At 40.9% G+C, this 19,914-nt stretch overlaps 1 protein-coding gene across 7 annotated transcripts in view; it reads left to right on the top strand.

Moving 5' to 3' along the window:
- The first annotated feature begins 8,625 nt into the window (after positions 1–8,625).
- The window catches only part of CCSER2 (coiled-coil serine rich protein 2), a 62,520-nt gene continuing 51,231 nt past the window's right edge, over positions 8,626–19,914 (top strand). For 4 of the 7 annotated variants that reach the window (XM_054276690.1, XM_054276688.1, XM_054276692.1 and 1 more), the window contains exon 1: positions 8,626–8,695. The gene's annotated coding sequence lies outside the window, so the exon portion shown is untranslated. Of the gene's footprint in view, positions 8,696–9,312; positions 9,498–19,914 lie in introns of all 7 variants that reach the window. The other 3 variants (XM_054276689.1, XM_054276694.1, XM_054276693.1) reach the window with 1 other exon arrangement.

Raw genomic sequence — 19,914 nt, 5'->3', positions numbered from 1 at the left:
AGGTTTGGTTTTCTTTCTCTCTGCACCAGTTTGGCACAGGATAGTTCCACATAGGGTCTGCATGGGTCAGTCCTAAATGTATGGATCTGGCAGGGAGGAATGGTAGATTCTGCCCCTCTCTCTGCCACAAGTTTACCAACTTGATCCTGGCACCTTCCTACACCTCACTTTATTTACAGCTTACTGGAAGTAGACTAACGGTGTCAAAGCAAATTCTGAGGATAGAGTCAAGTTTGTACTACACCAGGAATTCCTTGATTTCAAAAGATCTTGAGTGCAAAATATTTCTCACAACTGTCTTGATAGTGAGACTAAAAGTACAGCTACTCTTCTCATGATTTTGCATTTAACTTTATGCCTGCCAGCATTTCCTACTTCCAAGCAAAAAATAAAATGTATTTTTATTAATCTTAAAACATGCTTTTAGCCATTAAAATGCCAGAGTCATGCTGTTAAGAATTTGTCCTTAAGCCTTGTGACAACCATGGAAAGCATTATTATTTATTGCATACATTTGTACAATAGTTCAGTTTCTTTCCAACTTGCCACTATCTACAGTTAGAAATTATCTACTCAGAGAAAAACACCTTCCACACCTCCTGATTTAAAAACACAGCAGACCCTTGCTATGTGCCTTCCTAGACAGAGTAGTGACTGAATCTCTGGTGCCAGTATTTCAGGAAGCTGTCAGAATCTCTGGAGATAAATTCCTTCAGAAGTCCATGTATCAGAGGCAGGTATAGTAATAAAATTTCTGGTTTGTCTTTGTGAGAATCCACCTTTCTTGACAGGAAAGCAAGCACTTATCACTCACTGCAACTGAACTATGTCAGGCTTTGAAAACAGCGTCCGGAAAGATTCAGTGTTTAGGGAGGACCCTGGAGACAGACTGAGGGCTCATCCTCTGGCCCATGCTGAGCTGGGCATCCCAACCCCACGTGGAGGAACAGCCACTAATGATCCAGTAAATTGTATCTCCAGCTGCCCAGGGTCCTTATTTATCAATCATCTAAACATCCACTGCCCTTCTCCACATGATTCCCAATACCTAAAATCATTTTATATTTTTATATCTCAATATATGTACACACACACAGATGTATGTATACACATACATGAAAATGAAGGTATATGTAAAAGTTAAGGTTTACAGAAATATATTTTTATTTGTCTATATGTCCATATATAAGCACTATTTTCCTGAGTAACCAGGGTTAATAAAATAGGAGGGATGAGGAAAATTTTTATAAAACATTTTGTAAGATAATATCCCATGATTTTCCAAGCTAGGATGATTTTGGGCATGTAGTGTTAGCATTGTTGATGTTCCTGTGGAGCTCTGAAACACTGTTATTCAGTTAATTACTGCTTGGTCACACATGATTTGGGCTAAGGTCAGCTCACTCCTCAGTGCACATGCTACTGCCACATGCCCAGAGGAAATGCAATTGCATCATTTAATCTGATCTTTGGTTTTCGTTGCCATTTAATACTGCAAATGTAATGGAATTTCAGCTTTCATTTTTTATCTTTGACATGTTCAGACAAGAAAGATTAGGATCAAATATATACATGGAATAAAGCTATTTTTAAAGTTCCGACCTGTATTTTGAAACCTCTGTGTGCTACTGGAGCAGTCTACTTGTAATTTTCCTTAAGTTAATTGAAACTAATTAGTTGCATATAAAAAAATAAAATAGCATGACTGGAGTAGTATTGATGGAAACAACATCACTTAGAGTCAACTCCTTTCTGCAGTCTGATTCAGCTATGAATCAAGACTTGAAAAATACATGAATCCTCTTGAAACATCTTCATGTTTCATCTGAGCTGGCAGGAAGTATTCCCTGTGCCAGCTCCTGGTAATTTGCAGTCCCGCTCTGCACAGGGCCTGGCTGCTCACACAGCAAGGGCTGAGCCAAGGACTGGCCTGGTGCACAGGCAGCAGGGGCTCCTCAGTGCCATGAGAGGGGAGCCAGGCTCAGGGAGGGGGAGCGTGATCTGCATCTGTCAGGACAGAGACTGAGCTGTGACTTTGCTCTCCAGGAGGATTTGTAGCCTCATCATTTCAGGTTGCTGTGGCCAGAATCCCTGTGAAGTACAGCAACAGTGCAGGATCTGTTTTCTTCCCTGTGAGCTCTCTTATCTATCTGCAATGAGAAGTGAGTAATTAAATTGATCAGAGGACATACTTTATTCATTAGTGCCTCCTTACAATATGCAAAAGCATCTCATGTAATACTTTTCTCATATAATTCCCCCATCAGTGAGTGAGACTTTTTTCCTATGAAAGGAAGGTGGGGTTAATGTATAAATCTGTCTGTTTAGGATTCTTAAACTGAAAGAGGGCAGGTTTAGATTAGACATAAGGAAAAGTTCCTTTACTGTGAGAGTGGTAAGGCCCTGAACAGGCTGCCCAGAGAATGCTCCAGTCCTAGGACTGTTCTTGGCCAGGCTGGATGGTGCTTGGAGCAACCTGGTCTAGTGGAAAGTGTTCCTGCCCGTGGCAGGGGGCCTGGAATGAGATGATCTTTAAGGTCTCTTACCATCCAAACCATTCTGTGATATCCTTCTGTCATTCTTAAGTAGTGATGTCATTCTGAATGAACACAGAATATCTGTCACTGGTACAGTATCTAAAGAAACAAAATTATAGCTCATAAAGGTAATTCTGGGCACCCCTCAAACCTTTGTAGCAAAATAGCAAATGTTACAGTGAAACAGATAAGGAGACAATGCAGGTATCTTATTTTAAAAGATTTGAGAGAACATCATAATCAAGCTATTGTTAGGGCTGGTGAGATGACTGGCACTCCTAGAAGAGAGGGTGACAGTGCGTTTGCCAAGAATCAAACTGATCTCTGTGTATCACATTTAACTGTGTGCTATCAGCATGTAGGAACCTTTGGTCACCACACCACCAGGCGTCTTGTTCTTTCTAAATATTTTTGAACAAGACCCAGAAGAATTGTGTTTAGTTCACTTCCAGCTGTGAGTCTTCCCTGTGGATGCATGTTAACAGGAATGCTGTTCTTTGAGCAGTTAAATGAAAACACATAAATATGATGCTCTTGCTCTGTTCTCCTAAAGACTTTCTTTCCTCTTACATTTCTTAGTATGCACAGCTCAGTTGGTCCATTATCCACTGTGTTGTGTGCTGAATATAAATAGATTACAACTTTGGCAAATCTCAGGATTAAAAACTGTAATGATATTGTAAAATGGAGGACACTGCCTATACAAAGACAAAAGCTATAATTTCATCTTCATTAAACATTTTAAGGATTGTAGAATTTAAAATGTTATTACATTACAAAATTAGCAAACCCACAAATTATCCACATCAATCAGTTCAGGATTAGCATTAATTTAAAGCAGGCTCCTTTGTAACAGTGTTTACATAAAGATAAGCCATACAACTCCAAATAAATTTTCATCTTTATTACTGATTTCTACTGAGATTTCATTGAATTCCAGTTAACTTTTCTCATTCTGTTAAACTTGAAGGCCATTGATAGAAACATGACTGTTGCCTTTTCTCTTGTGTAAATGAATGCCTTCACAGATAAAGAAAGAATCCCAAACACATGAGATAAAGTTCCTTAACAGTGTCACCAGGAAAAGGCTATTTTTTGAATCTAGGATTATCAGTCAACCTTTCAGTTATAAAATGCAACAAAAAAGTTAATCTATCCTGATTTAGAAAAAAAATTAATTACACAAAAGGAAATAATTTCCATAGCTGTACATCAAGCTGAAATAAGGAGTTTTGTTTATGTTCCAGAATCCTTCAAAATCCTACTGAATAATGGAAACAACAGGCATTTGGATTCAGCCTACATGAATACAAATTAAGTTGCAATGAAAAATAAGGAGGAAACTGTATCAGACTTAAATGAAATACATTATACACTAATGTGTTTTAGCATTCAGACACTGAGAAGAAGTCTCTTCTGTAAGAAGAAATGAAAGACAGCACACTTGGATTTAGAAATGTGCCACATCATTTTAATGGCTGCCCAGAAAAGCTTTCCTGTGTTTGTGAAAATGATGTGGATGGGTGGATGGTTGGAATGAGATTGTCAAAGACAGTGCAGAAAACAAGGACTGTATTTTAGAAGCAGCTTTAACCAGGCTTCTTAAATTGTTTAACTAATCTGCTTAAATAATTTAGATCTAAGTAGGTCTAAATTATTTAGACTAATGTAGTGTTTTGAAACATCATGCATGGTCAGCCCTCAGAAGAAAGAGCCCAGCAGCAGCAAGGTGTAAAGATTCCTGAGGTGGGTTTCAATGGCAGATTTTAATGAACTGGTCCAGCTACTTCTACTCCAGCACCACTGAAAAACTAGAGCAGTTTAAGCCTGTGTAAATTCATTGCTTTTCCCAGCATGAACAGACAGTGTAATGCATCTTGAGCATCCCTGAACCTCAGCAGGGTTGGTCACAGAATAACACATCACAGAGTTTTAAAAACACATCCTGGACTGATATTTGAGTATTCTTTCAGCAGTGTTCAGAAGAAGAGTTTGACCAAAAAAAACTTTTCTGAAAGAAGGGTATGAAAGCTCACCAAACCCATAAATACAGCAACACTGTCTTTGCAAGGTAGACATCTGAGACAATTATTTAAATAACACAGCAGCCAAAACTGCAATGAACAGGTCTTCATTTAAATATTGCCCAATTAAGTAAATGTTATTTCGAAAGTGGTAGATAGCACTAAGGCCTGAAAAGGTATCAAATCTTCAATTACTTCATTTGGATTATTTTTCAAAGCTAAGAAAAACAAAGGACTGTGCTCTTAAATGTGACAAGGTAAATGTGTATTTCAGCAGAATGAGTTTGAGCTCACCTCTGTGTTTTCTCTTAAGTAAAAAGGGAAAAAGATGCATTGATGGGGAAACCCTATAAAGACCTCAACTCGCACCAAACGGAATTCTTTTATTCTCATACAATTATTTATTGCAGACTGGTATAAAGTTTCATTACTTGTGGACACTATAAATGGAAATAATACATATATACACATATGACCACACTCATGGTAAGTATGTGACATTAGTCTATAGCTTTCCTTATTAACTCAGTGAACAAGTTAATGAACTTGAAATACCCATTTTAGTACATATTTTTAAGGTAGTACAAAACTGAAATTACCTTTATAGTTTAAAAAGTACAAGAAGTTGAAAAGTAAATAGGTAATTTTGGAGACAGTGACTCTTTAATGTCAATAGAAAATGTGGAAAATATAAAGGATATATTCCTTAATGAAAAAAAAAGTAGATTCTGAAAACATCTGAAAGTTCATTTTTGATGCCTGTTGATGGATGCATTTTACAGAATCATGAGACATTTTAAAATGAAGAATTACAACCCCTAACCATCCAACTGCATGCACTGTCATATATTTAATCAAAAGTGCACCTAGACCCCAAGAAGCATATGGTTTCTAATTTTAACATCTGTTTTCCTTTTCTTGAATGTTGATGAGCTAGGGAGAATCCATGCTGGAGTACTTTGTAAAAGTAAAATGCCCACAATGAATACATTATTACTTGTATGTGGGTAAAAAAAATGGTGGCACCTGGGTGCTTAGCCCTTTTGATCTTGAAAGAATTCAAACCAAGAAAATATAACTCATCTGTCAGACAGCATAAAATCTGTGTTCAAGCAGAATGTGTTTGAATGCAGTAACAGAAAGTGGATGCACAAAGTAAAAGTAAAATTATTATGAACAGATTAGTTTGCAGCAGTCACAGCATATGGGCTAAGGAGCAAGGATTTTTTTTTTATGGACATCATGGCAAAGATAATTTTTATGAAGTGATGCAGGAAGCAGACTGTCCTTGCTTTGAGGATAATTTTAACTCAAGCAGACTCACTTAGCTTCATTGTAATGAAGAGAATTAGGAATATCTGGTTCATATTTTCTAGAGTGTAGGGCTGGGCTACATGGTCAAATTTGAGAAATCCAGCTCTCCTTTTCCACTAGAGTGGAGTCCCTGGCATGTGAACTCTTGGGGCTGGGAGAATATTTGTGTAAATATCACTGACTGCACATCCAGCTCCTCTCAGGGTCATTGGTGCCACCCACCAAAGCTGTGTCTCTGGCTTTGGAGGCAGCACACTGCCAGGTCAGTGAGCAAAGGGGACAATAACAAGCTTTGAGTCCATCTCCCAGTGTAATATAAATGCCCATTTAAATCAATTTCATAGAAAATCAATTCAAGGTGAAGACCTCAAGCTGAAAGCATCTGATAATAAACTGGTAGGAAAAGATCTGGATCTTAATCTTTAGCCTATATAAGCATATGGAAATCTTTTAACTGCCTAAACAGATAGTGGAGGTTCTCAAATCTGTCCTAAAATATCCCTAGGTTGCTTTCTTCTTTTACATGTGTAGTTTTCTTTCAGAGCTCTGTTTCATAATTATCTCCAGATTATAAAAGCATGAGCTGGAGTTAAAAAATGTAGTTATACCACCACTTCCAGGTCAGCACACACAGCATATGTGCCTCCTTTGTGCTGGTTACAAGTGTTCTGCTTCTCTGATCTTTATTCCTTGATCTTGCCCAGTGTGCCTCAGAGATGCACCAGGGGAGCTCCACAATTGCTTTGTGAGAGAGAACTTCAAGTATTGATGTTGGAGAAACACTTGCCAGGGCCTGCAGAAAGGCAGTGGAAATACAACTCTCCCAGTGAGGCTCTAATAGGATTTCTTTAATTTTTGGGAAGGAAATGGAGAAGAAAGTTATTAGGAAGAAATTTCATGGGGAATGGGGAAGTTTTGATGAACAAAGTACAGAAAAATCAAATCTATGCTAATGCAGTTGATGCTCAGAAGCTGAAAATGACTGGCAAGAAAGGATGATTGTGTGGTTAAAGCACCCATGCCTGACTGAGGAAATCTGAGTTCATTTCCTGGCCTTGCTATCTCTTCAGCTTTGAGCAAGAGATTTAATCTCTCTGCTTGCCTTTTTTTTTTTTTTTTTGCCTTCCTTTACCACAGGAGGATCATTTTACTTCAGATTGCTCTAAGAATAAATGCATTAATGTGGCCAGTACATTTAAGTTTAAGCAGAAAAAAACCCATATAAAAGCTTCAGTTCTTGTTCCTTCTTTTCTTTTTCTAAGAAGGCTTTTCTGCTGCCTATGGGGCAAATGTACCAAAGTCTTCATGCCCTGTGTCTAGAAAGATGAGGAGGCATTGCAGTGCCTGGGCTGACATCTGGGCACACCCAGCTTCTAGTCAAGAGGTGAAGAAGGCTTATCAATTACAGGGTGTTGGTTTTATTTCTACACAAACATAGCCTGAGGTGACTGCACAGCTTCCTCCCTCTGGGAGGCCTGGCAAAGCAGGCAGGCAAAAGCTTAGAAAAATTAGCTATTGAAACTTTTGGGAGAAAAGAACTCTAAACACCTGATGTTGAAGCACAGCAGTATGAGATGGTGAAATGCTGCGACAATGAAGGCCTCAAAACAGGAGAGATGCAGAAACTCAGTCCCCAAGGCAGAACACTGAGGTGTAAATAATGACTCAGTGATTCACCTCACTGGCGAGGAACTTCCTGAACCTTCTGTCAGTGCCTTCTAATTCCTAGCACAGGTGGAAAATTTGAGGAAATTAAACTCTCAATTAGTACTGTGAGCACTGGCATGGAGAATTCCTGGTCTCCCATGAATGACTGCAAGAGTCCTTCAGGATTTTTGCACAGCTGGGTCACCACCTTTCTCCTTTGAGTGCCCCTGCTGTAGTGTGGGCAGCAGGACCAAGGCAGGGACCATCCCAGTCCCTGTGCTGGGCACTGCTGGGGCTGCACCTCGAGTGCTGTCCTCAGTTCTGGGCCCCTGCTTTACAAAGGACATTGAGGGGCTGCAGTGTGTCCAGAGAGGGGCAACAAGGCTGGTGAAAGGTTTAGAAAATATGTCATGTGAGGAACAGCTGAGGGAGCTGAGGTTGTTTAGTTTTGAGGAAGCTCGTGTGGGGGACATCATCGCTCTGCAGCTCACTGAAAGCAGCTTGTACTGAGGTGGGGCCGGCCTCTTCTGCCGTGCCTGCAGAGAGAGGACGGGAGGAAATGGCCTTAAACATGAGAGGTTCAGATTAGATACTAGGAGACAATTTTGTCACTGTTTGGGTGGTTGGGCACTGGAGTAGGTTGTCAGAGAGGTAGAATGGGTTTGTCATGGGGATCTGGCACTGGGTGTTGGCCGCACTGGCTGATGTTAAAGGTCTCTTCCACCCCTGACGGTGCCATGATTCCACCCTTCCATGCCGCAGGGCCGGGACACCCGCAGGCCCATTCCTGCAATGCTTTTAACAACTCCCATTTGCCCTTGGTTCTGCCAGACTGCTCGACCATTGCTGGGGCAGCATCACACGGCCGAGCTGCGGCGGCCGCGCCGGGCCAGGGCCCGGTGGCTCCCGGTGCACGGCTGAGGGGGCAATGGGGGCCATGAGGGAAATGATGCAGATGAGGCGATGAGGGAGATGGCCCGATGCCGGAGATGGGGCGATGCCGCCACGGGCAGGGCGGGGCGGCCGCGCTGACGTCAGGGCGGGCGGCGGGGCGCGGGGCGGCTGCGTGTTCCCGCCCTCCGCCCCTCCCTGCGCGGGCCGGGCCGGCCGGCGGGACCCGAGGGCGCGGAGCGGGCCTGCCCCGGGAGGCGACACGGCCCGCGCCGGCCGGCGGTGAGTGCGGGGCGGCCACCCCCGCGCCCTCATCGGGGGCTCTGTGCCCGCGGGGAGCGGCCGCCGTCCTCCGCCCAGCGCCGCCGCCCTGCGCCGGGGCGGGGGTCGCGGCTCGGCCGGGGATGCTGCGGCAGCGGGGGCCGTGCGGGCCGCGGGAGGCCGGGGCCGGGCGGGCGGGGCGGCCTCAGCGCTCGGCTGCGCGCCCGCTGAATGTCACGGGCGAACCGTGCCCGGGCTCGGGGACAGCCGGACACGGCGGGCCCGGCCTCGGGAGCGCCCCGGTGCCGGCTCTGCGGTGCTTGGCTCCTGTATTTCGGTGTTCGGGCAGACGCACCTGCGGGTGCCTTGGGAGCAGCTGCTGCGAGCTCCGGCCGCAGAGGTCTTGTAGCGTGAGGTTTCGTATCTCGAGGGATTTAATCTCCGAAAAGGGGAAGCATCAAAAGCACCCAGTGTGTGTTCAAAGATAACAGTTTAAAAAAATAGTGGCAGTGGAAAAGGATTATAGTGGTGGCATTTCTGCTTTAGCAGTGATCTGTTGAGATTTATAGCAAGGGGATGTTCTATACGTTGTGGTGATTTCACTTTAATGACACTGAGACTTTGCTTTCGTCACCCAGAGCCTGCTGTTCACTTCGCGTTCTGTCAAATGTACTTTGGCACACAATGAAACGTAGGCAACCTCAGCCTTTAACTTTGAGCTGGAGGAGGTCGAGCTGTTTATCGTCAGTTTAAGAAAGCAAAACTGCATGGGAACTTTATGCTCTAGCAGAGCGTTAGTGTCCAGGCCAGACATCAAATTAAGGTAAGGATTGTCCATCTGGTATGCTGTGTAAAGATGTAAAGCACTTTTCAGGGGAGCTGGTGCATTTTGCAGGGTTAGAGCTTCATGTCTACAGCAGGTTTGTTCTTGGTGTGTGTGGGCTTTGAGCCTTGGTTTGGTGCGGAATAGAATTTTTTGCTACGAAGGTGTTAAAAGTGAAATTAAGTTGAATCTAAATTCTCATTTTGTTGCATTTTTATAATTGAGAGCCACTTCACATATGTACTGAGACTTTAGTAAATTTCTCTTTTCTGGAGAAATATACAAAACTCTTGGGTTACTGAGATTTTAGTAAATTTCTTCCGGGCAAATAAACGAAACTTTTGGGTTAGCCTGAGCCAGTAAATATTTACATTGTTTGCTGATAATGAATGAAATTCACAAGACATTTTATCGTGTTTGTAATGATCACATAAATTCTATGGGCCCATTTTAAATTACATGCCTCCAAGCTGAAGAGGTGATGACCTAACAAATGGGACATGAGCAACCTAAATGTCAACTAAGGATCTATGTCAGTATACAGCTTAGAGTAGAAAAGTTGTTTCTGAAGTTGAGGTTTAATTTCTGCTCATGGATAGTATTTTTCATTATAAAAGTATCAATGTTTGGGTTCCAAAAACTGCCTAGTATTATCTTTTAACTGTAAAACTGTTGAAAGGGTAGAAATAGCCTCAATTAACATAATGATCTCATTTAATGTATTGTTACACTAATGAGTAATCCTGTTTAATGGAACTGTTCGTGTAAAAGCTCATTGGAGTAAAATCCATTACTTTTGGACCTGATCATCCTTTAAGAGGGATTGGTTATTTGGAATAAACCAGTTAGTAGGAAATGTTGGCACGGGCTCTTTAGATAAAAAGCCATCATACCATCAGTCTTGAGATGAACATTTCTTGCCTGGAATCCTAAAAAGTGTGGGTCTCTCAAAATGGAGAGGAGATGAAGGAATATAAGGTTACAGAAACCAATATGATAAAATATATCTACAGTGGTTGTGGTGTTCTCTTTCAGCCACTATTCACTGTAAGCAGCAGCACCATCTTCTTAATTAGAAGCTTTCAGGCAGGGTTAAGTCTCGTGCCAACAGGGATGCTAAGGAGATCAAAATACTAATGGTGCTTTTGATAATCAGGTTGAAAATCCTGTATTGTGTTTCAGTTGGAGCAATAAAAACGGATTATGTCAATCTCTGGATACCTGCACACATGTATGGTACAGTAAAATCCCAAGAGCATTAAATAGTTATCCCAAAGTTGAAGTTTGGCTGGTCAGGAAAGATCTTTGCTTTTCTTCACAGCTCACTCTTACCCTGCTACCAAGTAGGTGCATTTTGAAAGATACTCTGGGAATGTTGTTTTCTCCTTAACCAAAAGTAGCTGGATTTGCAGAGTCCTGGACTTTGCTCAGTAGTCATTCTCTGTTCCAAAAGGAGGCTTCAGCTGCAGCAGTTCTGCTGACAGTATCCTATAGGAATTGAGGAAAGTCTCCTCAGGGTGGGGGTTCTGCTTATCCCTGGTCACATGGGGAGCTGGTGTCACAAGTTCTTGCTAAAATGCCTGATTCACTGCAGATTGTTGGGTTTGTTTTTCAGGAGCACTTAGTCTGTGCTGAGCTGAGGTCCTGCTCTGCAGAGTGCATTTTAATGGCATTATTGAAGAGGTACTGGCGCTGCTGGCAATGTCCTCACTGCAAGCAGGCTTGGCTTCTTAGCCAGAGGAAATGGCTGATAAGGATTTACTTTGATGAGGTGGCTGAACAACTTATGGATCAGAATAACCCTTAAATTGTACATAATTTCTGCAATTATTCCCTGAAGCCTAAGAAGTTCTGTGCTTTTAGGCTAATCAGCCCAGATGGCTTGTGACACACACAGCACAAGGGAAGCATCCAGGGAGAACTGAATGTCCCAGCTCCTCTTGACTCAATAATATGCCTACTTTAAGCTGGAGATTCAAAAACCTCTTCTAGATGGATGCAGAGTTTAGCACTACAGTGTTGGAGTTGGATGGTAATTCAATTCACACTCTTTTTGTAAATTGTTTTAAAAATTGGCCTCATTAAATACTATTTTTTTTCTGATCTTGTGTTAAAATTATTACATGGCCATGTTGATATATATTTTTGATGGGTTGAGGGTTGCTGTGGCTTTTGAGTGACCTTCATCTCAGTAAAGCAATCTTGCATAGGTAGAAACTTGGCAAGGCCCAGGCTGCTGCTGTTGGTAGCAGGAGACTTGAGGGGAGGTGCACAATCTGTCAGCCTGCATGGCCTTATCCATCGGTAAACAGAGTTAAAAACAGAAAAAAAAAATCTCTGTGTAAATCTTTTAATCATGGAAGCTTTCTGAAATGGTAATTTGGATATGTATAGCTTTACTATGACTCCATTGAGATCCTGATTAAGCAAAACAAGCAATATGTATTGCCTTCCTGTAAATTTGAATAAAACACAACATAGATGACTAACTCTGAAACTGATCCTGTGACAAACTGTCACTTGTAACTGAAGTTACATCTCAATTTCTTAGATAATCTGTTTTTAGTTTTTTTTTTTTTTTCTCCTTCAGTTTCAAACCTCTGGGGACATAACAAATATCTGTGTCTTCCACGCTGTAAAAAACTGACCTTGAGAAGTACATTCCAGTATAGCTGTTGGTGTATCAGAAAGCTGGTAGGAAAACATAAAACACACATTAAAATCCTGGAGGCTGCCAGTCTGTTGTCAAAAACATCTTGGTATTTGTTATGCTGTGAGAAACTTGCAAAGTTGTTTGGTACTGAGACATTTTCAGGGAGGCTGGTTTTGAGACTGGAAACTGATTTATATCAGTGGAATTGTAGACAGAAGCTGTATTGAGTCCAGCACTAATGAAATGAAACTCAATAGCAAGAAAATGATACTTGGAAGATGTGTTTTACAAATAGGCAAGTTTCAGCTGAAAGCTGTAATACACAGGTGTGTGGCTGCAGTATTTTTGATCAAGGATGAATGTTAAGAGGTGAAACTTCAAATAATACAGGAAAACACGTAAATGTGAAACAAACTGGTGTGTTTGGTAGCCAGGAGAGCAGGTGTCAATAGCCTCTTCTGGCACTGTAGGAGGTTTAGAAGCAATTTTATTAGTTTTCCTTGGGAATCTGTGCAAGACAGTGAAATAACCTTGAAAGAATTGTTATTGGGGCTCTGGAACTCCTTGCTTAAGGCAGTCAAGGATGCAGAAGGTTTGGGGGCTCAAGGACAGGTTACACAAAACAGTGGACAAGAGATCTGTGAAGGGTTCCTGAACAAACTGCATCAAATCTAAGAAATTCTATTAATTGAGAGCAGTTGAAGGTTGAGGAAGTCACATTCTGTCTTTGCCCTAATCATCCTTTCCCTGGTGCATTTTTGTTTTAAGGCAACCACAGGAGTTTATGGGATTTTTGTATTGCTCACCTCTAAAATAAAATTGTCTGGAGGAACTATATGGAGAATTGAACTGGACATTGAAGTGCGATGATCCACACACAGTGAAATTCCATGATTTATGTAATATTTCCAGCTTGTGCAAGATTCACTGTCTGTCTTTCATGATAGCAGTGTTAAGGGTTTTCTCTGTCAGTCCTTTTTCTAGTATTTTTTTTTATCCAGCAGTAGCTGACTTAACAATATGATTTTTTTAGATATGTAGCAATGTGCTGATGTGTTCTTGTCTCAAGATCATGATCTGTGAAAAACTGAACTATGCTGAAATAGCATTGGCAATATGTAGGAAAGAAAATCTCAAAACTATTTTTTTCTATCTTCTTTCTGCTTCATCTTGTCTAATCTTGCTCAGTTATCACGTGTGAGCCTCTCCAGGCTTATTGGAGATATCCCAGTGCCAGTGAGTCTGTGAATTACATGCAGTCTCTTCCAATTATCTCTGCTTAACCTATAACTACAATTCTTACTCAGGCAGCAGGAGAAAAAGAAAGAATGAGTGTATGTGGCTAGAGGGGGGGAAAAAAACCAACTAACATACTGGTTGAAAGCTCAGCCTCATTGAAGACTTAAACCCATGGAAATTCTTAATCTTGAGATACCCATATAGAAAAACTGCTCAGCAGCAGTTCAGACAGGAAGTATTGTTTCTGTTATTAGTCATTATTTAATCACTACAAAATATAGATTGAAAAATATGTTAGTGCCAGTGTGAGAGGCTTCTAGCTTGAGACAGCTCAGTGTTTTTACTTGGAGAACATGCATCAGTTGAATAAACAAACCAGAGGAGTAGGATGGACAACATGTCAGTCTAAAAAGGGATATTTCCAGTTATAATTAGCTGTATACCAAGTTTCACTTGGCTTTCAGCCTGCCTGTCCTTATCAACAAGAAAATCCTGCTCCAGCTAACATGTTTGTATGTAAGTAGAAAACAGTAACTGGTAACCAGCTCTTTCAGTTTGTTACTGAGTCAGTGGTGAAGTAAATCTTTCCTAGAAGAGTTAGAGATGGGAATAGTGTGTTTGAATCACTAGGTAACAGTGGATAGTGCTGAGGAAAAAAAGGTTATTCCTCTGTTCTTAAGTGAAATATTTGCTAGAGAACAGCAGGTAGTTCCTACTGGTTTGCAGTAGGACATTGCTTTTGAGACAGATGCAATCTTTCTGGATTTGTTCTTACAAGACAGATTAAATTACCCATGTGAAATGCTGTTGCTGAAGGACTAATACCATCAGCAGGAGCAGGGGCCTGTTTCTGCTGTCAGTTGCTTTGATGCTGACATAATCACAAAATGTTTTAAGGGGAGATCAGGATCTGACATTTCACTGGTAAAAAGCTTTAATTCTAGACTGCAATTGATGTTTGGGATTTTTCCAGTCAATCTTAGCCACAGCATAAAATTTAAATTGCCTTTATGATGGTGATGCACCTTTAAAATTCTTCTGAAAGGCAGGTTTCTGATTACCTGCTCCCTTATTCTTCATGTAAGAATGCCAGAAATGTTTGAGAAACTTTGGAAAAAAGACTCTGATGGGAAAGAGGAGAGGCTTTCCAATATCCATGCACTTGCACAGAAGCATATACACAATTATGATTTATCTTCCAGGACAGAAATCTTCCTAAATGCAGGGAAGTATTAAGGCAGCATAGGAACCTAGATTAAAAAATGTCCTTTATAGTCACAGTATGTTTGTTTGGAGTTGTTTTTGGAAGGGCTTGGGAGGTGGTGCTGGTGAATGATTAACAGGTTTTGGCTTCTTTGTAGCTGTGTGACTTTGTCTCTAGATTGCAGAGCATTGGATCTGTAAGGCAGGCAGACAATGTCATTTCTTAGTTCAGTTTTTCCCCTTTCTGTTTGCTATCCCTGCAAATTTGGTAACAATTTAAAGTATCATCAACAAGAGAAGTGCGTAAAGGCTTTTTGTTTCTCCAGCAAAGATGTTGAAAACATCTGTATCTTTTGCTATTTAAGAACTATTAAGAAACCCTAGTGAAGAAGCCTTACTTGCTCACTGGGGTGGAATCTCCTGGGTTGGTTCAGTCCACAGGAGGCTGTTCCTTGCATAACATAAGGAGTGAAGTAATCCACATAATTTAATTCCTTCTGGCAGGGGTGTTTCTGCACTGGAGCCACATGTATTTGCCATGATTAAGGTAATTATTTCTGATATATGGCAATATATCCCTCCCACCTCTTGCAGCATTCCTGGGGTCAGCACACCTAATGTAGTGCTGTTATCAGCTGGGCCTTGTGTTCCTTGGATGCCTGTGAAAGCCACTGTGCCCTGGTCTTGTGTTCTGGAGCTGGTTATGCAAGGGCTGCCTGGTGTTTGTATCTGCAGGTACAGGCTTGACATTGCTCATCCAGGGTGAACAAGGTCTGCTGAAGAGAGGAATTGATGACTTCTGCAAGAGGAGCATCAGATGAAGAGCAGGTTCAGAGAGGAGTTGTGCATCTCCAATGCTTTATTCCAATTTCTGGCTGACCTGTCCCTGACAGCAGTTGGGCTGTCAGCACCAAGGCAGCAAAGAGTAACTGCCATTGCACTTCATGTCTCATTTATCAGCAACCATAATAACCTGCATTAACACTTATGAGGAACTTGAAATTGCACTGTCAAGGCTTTCTTCTTCTTTACAGACCCTGATAGTCTCTTTTACTGGGAGTAATTTGTCTGTACCCTCAGGTATCCTCTTCCATCTTCTTGTCTTTGTGCTGAAGCTGTTCCTTGCTGCAGCTGGCTAAACATCTGGACCTTGACTGCTTTCCTCCTTGTTAGTTGTGTAAGAATGCCAAAAATCAATGCAGCTTTACTTGTTTGAGAAACAGGTTTTTAGCAAAAGTTTTTCTTGTTGGTAAATTTTCCATAACTCTTTTCCATAAAATCTAAAAGGGCTTGTGACAACTCATACCCTGTTTTGTTTCAATGTTTTGGTTAAGTTTGATGTAAAAATTTGGAGTTTAAAATGCATAGGTTCTGTTTGACTAATATGAAAAGCACAAGTGGACAACAATTACAAAGTATCCTTGTCTGGGCAGATAACACTTTGCCCTTTTTTGCTTCCTTGTGGTGTCTGATGCTCTGTGTCAACAGCATTAATGGCACAGTGAACTAACACAGTATGGCCCTGAGGGATGCAGGGGGAGGTTTTGATTTTGGAATTATTGTGGTAGCTTTCTTCTACAAAATAGAGCTGCATTTCCCTATTTCTTTTTCTCCAGTAAGTGCTTATGTCCTCTTGCCTTATCAAACATTAAGAATGCTGATGAATAGCAAGAATGCTTTTAGAGTTGACAAGGGATGTCACATTTTCTGCTGTATTGACCAGAGATATTGCTCAATGTTAGAAATACTGAAACTCCAATCTCTTTATGAGGTATTTCTTGCTTCCTTCTCCCTTTATTCACTCTCATGTTCTGCTCCTGTTCTTTGTCCTAGTGTATTTTGACAGTAAATTGAGCACAAGAGCAGCTTTGATAACTGGTTGGTTGGTGTTTGCTGGGTCAGCCCTTCAAAGTGGGTTGAACCTCGTTAGTGTGAGGGAGGAAAAACAGAAAAGGGTGTATCTGTAAGCTGCCTTGAGACCTGAAAACAGAATCTCACAATTTGGGACACAGAAAAGCAAGGTAATTTCAGAGAAATAGAAAAAGAGGCCCTCACAGTGTTGGAATTTCTTGCTGTACTTCCTGACTATGGTACCTTCAGAAGGCAGTTTCAGGGAAGATGGTGTTAATCACTGCAGTTTGGATATAGGAAAGGGAGAGTGGCTGAAATTCAGGGATGCCTTCATAAAGCATTAGGAATTGAGTCAAGAACAGATCTTTTGGAGAAATGGAAGGCAGGGGAAGGAAGGCAGGCTTGGAGAATTTCACTGCAGAGCTGATAAATCTTACTGGATCTTGGAGTGAAGGTGGCACTTTGGACTGAACTGAAACCACTCCATGCAGAGTAAACAGCACAAAAAGTTGTAAATACTCAAAGTTCACTCTGGAAGCCATCAGAATTTCTGGTTACATTCTGATTAATTTTAATTCACGCAGCATGCATGATTTCCTCAAGATTCATGATCTTGAATTCCCCAGGGCTTGTCATGCTCAGAGCAGGTGTTTGCCAGCTGGATCTCTTGCCAGTTTGTTCCATTCTGTTAAGCTCCCATGGTCCTCCTAAAGCTGAAAATTGACTTGCAGTCATGCTGCCCATCTTGGAATGTTCTTAAGTGAGTGCTGAGGAAGCCTTTTGCTGTTTCTGTTGCAGAGACCTCCCAGATTTTTCCCTGATGACATGCATTGTCTCCCTACATTGGTTGAAATAAGATATTTTCACATAACTGATGTAATGCATTTTTGATAACCCAGAGGTGTAAGAGGTGGTTTTATAAGCTGTGCACAGGGCACAGCTGAAATACACGTGCACTTCAATTTCTGTGAGTGAAACACAGATCTGAAACTGCTGCCATGGCAGTAGGACTGCAAGGGGAATTTCTCTGGCCTGTCACCAGCCTGTCACATGTGTTCCATCCCTCAGCTGGGTATTCCACACTGCTGTGACAAGAGGAGGGGAATTCAGTCCCATTCAGGAATCTGGAACTGGAAACTGCTGTTATCTGCCTGGGGGCAGGGATCCTAGGGATTGCAGGATTTTAAAATGTATGAATACGTTTTCAAATGTGTGAATCTTTAAGCTGTCTTCTTCTGCAGGGCAGAGTCTCAGGTGCAAAGCTGGACTTTGCTGAGAAGCTAATGTATAGGAAATTGCCTTCCTGGTGGTGCTGAAACAAACTGAATGAAATTACAGTGAATGTTGTGCTTGCCTCTTGAAACTAACAGTGCAGGATTTTATTGAGGTGTAAATAATCCTGTAGAGGAAGTACCAAGGAGGGTGAGAATTAATATCCTTTTGCTTATCACCAGGATCTTGAATATCCTTGAAGGTAAGGATGTAGCAGCTTTTCAGTTAATTCAGATTATACTTCAGAGGGGGTCTGTGGATTTTAACTCCTTTTCCCTGGATCATTATGTAAGGCTAGGCTCTTTATAATTAGCTTAATTCCTGATTAGGCTTATGTGCACTAGATAATGTATTTCCCAAGGCAAAGAATATAAAACTTGTTTGCCCAAATGTCAGTTTTTTAAAAATCCATAGATGACTTAAGTCTAAAAATACTTTGAATTTCTTTATAGTACAGTAGGCTGCAATTTAAATTGTATTGAACTTGAATCTTCTGGGATGCAGAAATCAAACTCTTAACTGGTAACAGTGCTGCTTGATAAGGGAGTTTAATTGTGAGGCTGGTGGAATCTTTCCTAGTAAACATAACTAAAGATTAAGGAAGTTTTAGAGAACTTAATAAGAAAATCCCCCATTTTCTGGAAAACATCTGCCAGACATGATGCTGTTAAGTTTTAGTGGTTTTCTTGATGACATTGTGTTTCAATGAAACAAATGAAACATGTGGGCTCCAGGAAGTGGCACAGTAGTTACAGTTACATAGCTAATAAAATACAGAGAAGTATTGTTTGTTTTTTAATTTAATTATCTGAAGTGTTCTGGGCTATCAGTATGGTTTTGTTGAAGATAATGTGTTGTCTTTGCCTAATCAAGGATAAATGAGCAAGAGCCCTTCCTAGAGAACTGAAAGGTCTCCTTTTCAAGTTTAATTTGCAGCACTTGGTGGAGGATTAAAGTAATCTAATTAAATGGCCTCATTTAAATTTTGCAGTCACCTAAGAGATGGTAGACAGATGTGAAAAGGGAATTATCCATAAAGCATGCAAGTTAAATTAGCAGCTTTCTAATTTAACTTTTTCAATTTGGAAGATTTCTTCACAAGACTTGCCTTTTCTTTAGAGTTAGGTTATCGTCTGAGGGATCTGCACTGTGATGCTTGCTGGGAATGAATTCATCAGCATATTAAAGGCCATTTTTTATTCATGGAGTTATTAAAAAAGTTGTACTTTATTGGATGTAGTTGACATGAAATAAAGATCTTTGATGTTGCCTGATGATATTATTATCCTGTGCAAGGTATGCAGGTAGGCAAGAAGTCTGACATTAGACACCTCAATCCACATGCAGGCAGGTGTCATACACTGAATGAAATGTTCTGCTGGTCCCAGGGGGAAATATTTGTGTCCTTCTTTGCACACCTGGGTGAGAGCAGTGTCTCTGCTGCGCAAGAATTCACCGAGTCTTTGAAAAGTCAGGATTTGTGTATTTCAAAATGGAAATGCACACACCAGTTGCAGAATGTGGATTCTGGTGTTCTAACAAGTTAGGAGCCCCTAAATGCCCTGTCTGCAGTGCCTTTCACTTTCTATCTATGTAATGTAGATCTGCTTCCAGAAGTGCTGCTCTGGGGCATCCTATTCAGTGGCAAATCCTCAGGGTGTTTCAGTTTGCATGAATTTAATGCCACTTCGATCTTATCTTTGATTTTATCTTCAACTGTATAACTAAGAATTTAAATGTTTCTTAGTGAGTCTTGCAGCTTGGGGAGTGATTCACTTTAGGGTAATGCTTGCTGTGGTTACACAAGATATTCTGTGTACTTTGAATACGTAGATCCTTTGAATTTGCTTACTAACACTGACCTTATGAAACTGTTGCACTGTACCTCAGGTTTACGTGTGAATCAGATGATTTCCAAAGTAGACTGCTGTCTCCATAAAAAAACAATTACTAGGAATGTGAAATCTTGGTTTGGGGAGATCCAAAAGGTCTGGAAAGAAAAAATGTTGTGGTGGGATGCATGATGAGTAGTTATTTCCTATGTTTTAGGCATTGGGGAAATGGAAAACAATCTCAAAAAATTAGCTTTTAGTCAGATTTTACATTATCATTTTTTGCAGGTTTATGTTGCTGACCACCGGTTTTTGCTGTGTCATATTTATGGCTTTTTAAAAAATACTAAATCTTAATTTAATAACT

This window comes from Melozone crissalis, unplaced genomic scaffold, assembly GCF_028551555.1.
Source record: "Melozone crissalis strain CALT ecotype California unplaced genomic scaffold, PUWL_Pcris_2 ptg000019l_1, whole genome shotgun sequence".
Lineage (NCBI taxonomy): Eukaryota > Metazoa > Chordata > Aves > Passeriformes > Passerellidae > Melozone > Melozone crissalis.
Note: the sequence above shows the minus strand (reverse complement) of the source record. Positions and strands in the feature narration are given on the sequence as shown.